The sequence below is a fragment of the Hirundo rustica genome, chromosome 7 (genome assembly GCF_015227805.2).
Source record: "Hirundo rustica isolate bHirRus1 chromosome 7, bHirRus1.pri.v3, whole genome shotgun sequence".
NCBI lineage: Eukaryota > Metazoa > Chordata > Aves > Passeriformes > Hirundinidae > Hirundo > Hirundo rustica.
This window is the reverse complement of record NC_053456.1, coordinates 21,304,091-21,310,889: the sequence shown is the minus strand read 5'-3', so window position 1 is coordinate 21,310,889 and position 6,799 is coordinate 21,304,091. Positions and strand designations below refer to the sequence as shown.

At 50.6% G+C, this 6,799-nt stretch overlaps 1 protein-coding gene across 1 annotated transcript in view; it reads left to right on the top strand.

Moving 5' to 3' along the window:
- Window positions 1–5,784: 5,784 nt before the first annotated feature.
- Window positions 5,785–6,799, top strand: part of WIPF1 (WAS/WASL interacting protein family member 1) — a 55,187-nt gene continuing 54,172 nt past the window's right edge. The window contains 1 exon segment of the mRNA XM_040069693.2: window positions 5,785–5,841. The gene's annotated coding sequence lies outside the window, so the exon portion shown is untranslated.

The following is a 6,799-nucleotide window of genomic DNA, read 5'->3' as shown; positions in this document are numbered from 1 at the left end:
ATTTTCATGCACAAATCTGAACTGACTGTCAAGCATGACTACCCATAGAAGCTCTCGCTGCAGCAAAGAGGAGAGGCTTGTTCTTTACTGCGGGAAGGATCCAGACCCTGGTCTTGGAAGGTGGATTTCCACTCTGCATTTGGAATGATGACTAATGCGGGGACACCTTCAAACTTGGGGGTGTTTATTTAAACACAGTTCTCTCTGTTTGTCCCTTGCCCTGCTGAAACAGACATTATGTGAGCATTAGAGCCAGCCACAGCGTCACACCGCTCATTCCCAGGGAAGGTGGGGATCCCAGCTGCGCCGGTGCGTGACACGGTGACAGAACCGCTGCTCCTGGGAGCAGCACCAGGAGCTGCCCAAGCTTTGTTCAAAAGTTGAGCAGCAGCTCTCTCTGGTGGCTACAGCAAAGCAGTGCTGCCAAACACCGCCGGATTTGAGTTACTCCGGGTTCGACCGAAGCAAGAAGCCTCTCTGAGTTTCGGTAGTGCGGTGTGGCAGTACCAGCAGTGCTGCCTCTTCTTCTCAAAAATCAGTAAGGATAGGTGGGGCAGCTGCGACAAGTTACTCATGTTTTCCAGCTGGTTGTCCAAGCCAAGAGCGCTACTTTGCTAACAGCTGTAAACAATTTGTTGCGAGTTTAGTAAAATAATTCATATTATGTTAATGCTCCACAGAAATGTGTCATGCCTGCGGAGGACAGGCATTTGAAGCACTATAGGGAAAATGAGGCGCTTGAGCAACACTCCCAGCATTGCGTAGTGTTTGCTGGACAATGTTTTGGTGAGCTGCAGTCCTAAGCGAACAGTTTGTCTGGGCAATGGATCACTTGTAGCGCTCTGTAGCACCCTGGTAATCTTTGCCTCCCCGGATGATCATTAACCCTGTAAGAGGAGGCGAAGGATGTATCGCTGGGTGACACCTCTGCTGACAGAGGGAATGTTCACAGCAGCTGGGTTTATCTACGGAGGGAGTTCCCAGCTCCCAGCCCTTGGGGAGAGTCAGCAGCTCCCTGCTCATGGTGAGCTAAGCTACAGCATAATGGTGCCTGGAACTTAATTTAAGAGCCTGTGAGGGCCACTAAAATTGACAGAACAATCCTCTTACAGCAGCATGTGGTTGAATCTTAGCATTAAAAATAAACATCAAGTAACAAGATTCGCGGTGAGTATCCACAGTATCTTTGTTCAGCTTCCCCAAGGCAGATCTGAGTCTTGGCCTCCACATTCCACCTACTTGTGTGCCAGAGTGAGTGTGTGCACGTGTGCCTGCCTGCCTGCTTCTCCAGCTCTCCTTATAGGCAGCTAGGTATCAGTGCTTTCCTTCCACTTGCTCAGAAAAAGGGTTGAAACTGTTTATTCAAAAAATTTCATTTGTGATGGTTTGACCTGTCTTATAGGCACAGCAAATCTTCTGCCTTGCTGTCACTTTGACTTTTGATGAACTAGTTGCGCTGCAAAAGATGTGACAGCAGGCAAAAATAAATGCTAACAACTTCCCTTCTCAGGTTGCATACTCCAGGCATTGTACTCTGACTCTCAAAACAGGGTTCTCCAAGCATCAAATAAGTGTCTTTCTTTCTTTCTTTCTTTCTTTCTTTCTTTCTTTCTTTCTTTCTTTCTTTCTTTCTTTCTTTCTTTCTTTCTTTCTTTCTTTCTTCCTTTCTTCCTTTCTTCCTTTCTTCCTTTCTTCCTTTCTTCCTTTCTTTCTTTCTTTCTTTCTTTCTTTCTTTCTTCCTTTCTTTGACTGTACCAGCCTCTATTTTCTCTTCCTAGATCACCTTTATGATACATTTTTCTTGCACACCACTTGTATATGGCTAAGATCCCCTGCTACCAGTATCCATCTACTGACAGAATGCCCTGACCTACCTGCAGACTACCTCTTCTCATCTGCTTTAATGTCAGCCCTGCTAAAATAGTAGTTTTGGAGGTTGTAATTGCTCTGTCACAGTCACAGATAATCTGCTGTCAACACATAAGTATGTGTAGTCTAACGATTTCTCATTTACAGCTCTGTAGCTCCCCTTGCAACTTTAACACTAAACTTTCCTCTCTCCTACATGGGTTGAATCAGCAGCCCCAGGGAGATGACCTTGGATAACATTCTGCAACCCACACATGCATCTCTGCTGCCTCATTGCTTTAAACAGGCATATTTCTGCCCTGAGCTTCAACTAGCAAACCTCATGATAAGCAAAGCAAGAAATGGGCATCACACACTCATTGTCAAATTTCTCTAATATGTGTAAAAATAATGACATGCAAACACCGTGGTGCTGAAGTAAGCAGACCTCATTTAAATGAAGGCAGACATGGGGCATCTGGGTGAGGTGTTGCTTTTATAGTGACAGTGGAGCAGTTAACTTGTCCCTCTTTTCACTGCCATCTTCTTGCTGCTAAAGCTGCTTTTGTTCACTTTGAGCTTGTTGATAACACCCTATTTATGTCCTTAACAGAATAACTTCCTGGAATGTCTCCATCTTTTTCAGTTTGATTCTCTTTCCAGTTTTCCAACCATTTGGCAAATTAACTTTCCCCTTCCCATCCGTTTAGCTGACCTTAGCTACTCTCTACTGTGCCATGGATATGTTGCTCTCAGAGATGCAGTCACTCCCAATTCTCTTTCCTCTTTGGCACTTGTACTCTTCAGGAGACCTGACTCGTCTGAAGGGTTATTTGAATTTTTAAAGTCCCTTATCTTGTACCAGCTCTAAGGGAGCGGTTTCACCTCTGCATGAGTCTGTAATCAGAAGAGGCTGCTGCTCTCCGTCATCACCAGACAGCTGAGCTGAACTCCATGTCCTTATTCTGTCTCTTCAGCCAGTTGGATCCTGGCTTTATAAAATGTAGTTGAGCTGATCAAGAGAGAGAAGAGAAAAACGACACTCTCTGAACTCCAAGCACTTGATTATGAGCTTGTATATGCCAGGTGTGATCATTCATCTGCCACCAGGGCTTGGGTCCCACTGCCTCCTTCAGTTTGAGAGGGTTTTTAAAAATCAGATTATTGTTTCAGGCAATTTTAAGACAGTTTAAGTACTCCTTGTTATTTTTTCTCCAGGATATAAGTTGCTGCCAACCTCCTTGCTGTGGCAGTCCCCCCAGAGAAGTGCGAAAACAGCGTGAGTTTCATCAGCGTGCTGACTCAGCAGTTCCTGTTTCCACAGCTGAGGCAAACCACAGCGGGTAGGGACAGCAAGGCAAGAGAGAATGTGTAACATAGGACCCACATAAGGGCATAAACACTGCTGCTGGTGGAGAAAGGGAGTATGTTACCTCCCTGAAAGGTTTGTTTTCTGGTAGGGTGACTAGCAAGATATCACCTTTAAAGTCACTGATAGTTTAGCACATCAGAAATGCTTTTGACTTTGGATACTTTTAGAAGGTTGCTGTCCTTGGCTCCAGTCACAAGACCTCACATTTTCATATGTTTACTCGTGCTAGATAAATTCTAGCACAGCCTCCAGGCCCCTAGGCATGCCACCGGCAGTAAATTATCTCTCTTTTCTTAAAAATTGTGACACTTATACAAAGTCTCCCAGGCTCCTATCACCTGAAGGCTGTGCAGACACTGACTTCTAACAAAGCTCTGGAGCACTCGTCTCTTTCTGGAATTCAAATCCCAAATAGAGAAAAGCCAATCATGCACTGCTTTGCAAAAGAGTCTCTAAAATGATCATACTTAGGCCCTTGATAAAGTGTAAGAGACTGACATGGCCATGGAAAGGAGCGAACCTGTAGGCATGTATTTCCACGCTGAGTCCTGCTGGTTGCAGGTGGGTTATTTACAGCAAGGGCAGGACAATTTCGCTTGTTACCATGCGACAGGCCAGCCTGACCAGCAGGCAGAAGTTCCGAAGGAGTTTGTAGGCTACAGCAGCAGAGTGACGATGGATCACTCAGTGGATTCCCCATAAAGGGACAATTCTTTCCTAGCAAGGGTTGTAACCATTTCCTGCCATCCCAGCACAGAGCTCCCATTGCGGCGCATCTTCCCAACTTCTAAAAGCTGAGCAGATCTGTATCAGTGTTTGCTATTTATCCCATATGGAGCCTGGAATAAACACATCACGTGGTATTTCCGCAGCATGTAGACAAGAGGAAGCTGTTTGCCTCTACGTGACTTTTCAGCTAACCAATGACCCAAATGCAGTTTGCTGTACTTAGGGACCTCATGTGGATTTGTGACCTTCTTTAGAGAGCTTCAGGACTGTAAACACCAAGTACCTGCAGTTTCGCTATTTGTCGACACGGAAATTTTTGCTTGCAAGCTAATCTACATTGTGTGCACGGGTCAGAAAAAGGTGCGCATAAAAATTGTATCAGTTTTTGTGTTTGTCTTGAAATGCTCCAAGCATACAATGACACAGAAACAGAGAAATGACCTACATAAAGCCTGGCAAGGTTTCCAGCCTTCCAGTGAAGACAGCACAGTAATGCCATTGCTCTTAGGACAGCATGTCTCACCATAATGCTGCGCCTTCAGGCAACTGCTCATCTCCTGGTGAAAACATGAAAGTAAGTTGCAGCAGGTTAACTCAGCACACAGGTTACTCAGTCTTTGACCTTGCTGGGACATGTTGCTACAAGTGAATCAAGAGTATATTTCAGTTCTTCAGGACACCTGCTCCTAATATTTTTATTTTAGATAACAGTGTTATATAGCTGCTGGGCTGGACCATGTCTACACATGGAGTAAACAAAAACCATCTGAACACCTCAAAAATGTGAAATCCTATGGAGACAAAAGCATGTGAGATCAATGTTGGCTCAAACAGACATTCAGGACACAGTTCTTGCACTTCAAACTTTGCTCCTATCTGCACAAGCTGATCCATTACATATACTTGGGCATTTTTCCATCCAAAACCTCAGTGTTGGACATAAAAACATTAACAGAAATTTTGTTTCTAGAAAACTTAGTCAAGCTGATGGGGGAAAGGGAACAGAATTTATTGCTTGCCTGGCAAAACAATCTCTGCATGAGTTAATTGAGGTATGAGACACAAATACGTTCTGGGGCATCCTGCAGAGAGGGGTAATTGACCTTCCCGCATCTCAGTATACTGCAAACCGTAACGGGGAAAAAGCAAGCACCTCTTTCCCACTGTTTAATTACGTTTCTACTCTACCGTGTGTGTGTGTCTGCCTGGAGCCTTGCTATTCCCCAGGCGGCACTAGCCCTTCCCCGCTGGCTGCCATCAAGGCCACCGGAGGCAGGTAGGGAAAACGGAGCGTGTTGAGAACTCTGCGGCCAAAGGGAGCCCCGGCGCCGGGCCGAGAGGAGCGGGGCTGTGCCGAGGCCCGGGCAGTGCCGGGCGGCCGGGGCGGCACGGAAAGCAGGGCTGCCCCTGCGGTGAGGGCATGGCCGGGGAGCCGGGGACGCTTGGAACGGCACGTGTCCTGGCAGAGCCACCGAAGTCACAGTTCAAGCCGTTGGCACTTGGGGACCTGAACCCATCCCGCCGTAAAGGGGCTGTCTGTAACTCTGACCGGTGCGAACTCCCACAGGGCGCCGGGCACAGGAGGATGGGGGCACGGCCATCACCGGCACCCCGCGGCACCTGGGAAGGACCGTCCCCGGGGATCCCCGCTCCGCCGGCCGGGCCAAGGGGCACAGCCCCGGGAGGCGGGGGCACCCGGCCCGGCCGCTCTCCGCGGGCCCGGGGCATGTGCGGCGGCGCGGGCGGCGGGGGAGCGGCGCCCCAGAGCCGCGCCGCGCCGCTTCCTGCCGCTATAAATAGCCGCCCGGCCCAACATGTCCCGGCCGCCGCAGCGGCTGCAGCGCCGGCGGGACCCGCCGTGCCCTCCCGCCGCCTCGCCCGCACGGAGCGCGGTAAGGGGCTGCGGGAGCCGCGCGGGGCTCCCGGCGGCGCGGTGCCGGGGGTCTCCGGGGCGGGCGGGCTCCGGCGGCCGCCGCGCTGGGGCGGCTCGGCGCCCCCGGCCCCGCGGGACGAGCGCCCTGCGGCGGGTACAAGGGTCGGCGGCCGCCTCGCGCCTGTCTGCTCTTTCTCTCTTTTCTTCCAGACTGCTCTGTCTCGGGCCGGACGCGTTCCTCCTGCCTCCCGAAGCCGTGCTGGCGGGCTGGGATCCCTCCCTGCTTCCCCTCGCGTTCCCGCTTCCCCCGGGGTTGGGCGCGTGCCCGCCGTGGCGGCTGGCGCCGGCCTCAGCCCCCGGCCCCTCCCGGCAGCTCGGACCGTGCTTCTGCCCGGGCCGCCGGGGAGCTGCCTGGTGGCATCCTTCTCCATCTCTGCTGCTGTACGGCCGCGGCTGTGAAATCCTGGCTGGCACGTCGGGGTGGCGTGAGCCACGCTGGGGCCGTGGCACACAGCGCTGCCTGCACGTGTGGCACCCACGCACGGCATCGCTCTCTTGGTCGCACACGCAGGTGTTCGCGTTGCAGCCTCCCTCAAGTGCTTTCGTCTGCAGCGAATGTTGAGGTGAACCGTGTAGTTAGCCTTTATGGTGGTGTCAACCAAGCAGGTCTTTGCACTCTGAGCTGGCTCTTGGGGGCTTTTTGGAAGGAATTAACTTAGGGAACCTCAAGTAACCAGTCTTCAAGTTTTAGCTTGTCTTGCACTTTGTTTGCCTCTGCTGTTCTAATGGCTGTGTTTCATCTTCTAATGAACACCTTCTGGAGTGCAGGGCTCTGTGCCTTCTCAGGGAGTCACTGTTCCTCAGCTACTGTGTACCCTGTTTGAGCAGCCTCTCTAAAACAGGCATGATAACAGCACTTGTCTCTGGCACCAAGGTGTGCGTGTTCTGGAACCCACCACGAGGTACTTCTAAATTGC